This window comes from Chiloscyllium plagiosum, unplaced genomic scaffold (assembly GCF_037043375.1).
Source record: "Chiloscyllium plagiosum isolate Xiang-an unplaced genomic scaffold, Cpla_swu_hap1 HiC_scaffold_234, whole genome shotgun sequence".
Classification (NCBI taxonomy): Eukaryota; Metazoa; Chordata; class Chondrichthyes; order Orectolobiformes; family Hemiscylliidae; genus Chiloscyllium; species Chiloscyllium plagiosum.
The window spans coordinates 246208-246814 of record NW_028270373.1 but is presented as its reverse complement, the minus strand read 5'-3'; the positions used below and the strand labels follow the sequence as shown (position 1 = coordinate 246814).

Genomic DNA, 607 nt, shown 5'->3' with positions numbered 1-607 from the left:
AGGGATTAAAGGAATCTAATGAAAAGCAGCACTTCTGCTCAGGACGTTCAATAACAGCTGCAGAAACCCGATGTGTCGAGCAGTATATCTGGAAAGAGAAACAGAGTTAATGTTTTAAATATGGAACATTTCTGATGAAGAACTCGAGTTTCCCAAGTCTAATCAAATTACCGGCCTGGTTCACAAAATAGTTTTTCTGAATTTTGAGCGATAATTGTACCAGCAGGAATGCATTCATAACGTAGTCAGCAGGATTCGAACCTACGTGGGGAAACCCCAATGGATTTCTCATCCATCGCCTTAACCACTCGGCCATGACTACAGATAGCTCAGGCGGGTTGAGCATAGACCAAATCAGCCGTAATCTCATTGAAAGCTCTCGCTGACTTGATGAGCGAAATGCTTCCATCTCCTTTCATACCTTTGCTGTCATTTGGAAGGTGCGAGACACCAATGTAAAAGAAGAAAAGCACAAAGGTAGTAAAAGATGTTTGCAGGCAAACTGAGTCAAAATTTTTTATTGAAAGGAAAATCACACTTGGCAATTTGCCATATCTCTTTGCGACCATGACCAGCAGAAGTAAGCAAAGGAGCTATTGATCTCAGT

At 41.5% G+C, this 607-nt stretch overlaps 1 non-coding gene across 1 annotated transcript; it reads right to left on the bottom strand.

Moving 5' to 3' along the window:
• Positions 1-240: 240 nt before the first annotated feature.
• On the bottom strand, positions 241-322 carry trnas-aga (transfer RNA serine (anticodon AGA)). Its single transcript has one exon. It is a non-coding gene; the product is annotated as a tRNA-Ser (tRNA).
• Between the last annotated feature and the right edge of the window lie 285 nt (positions 323-607).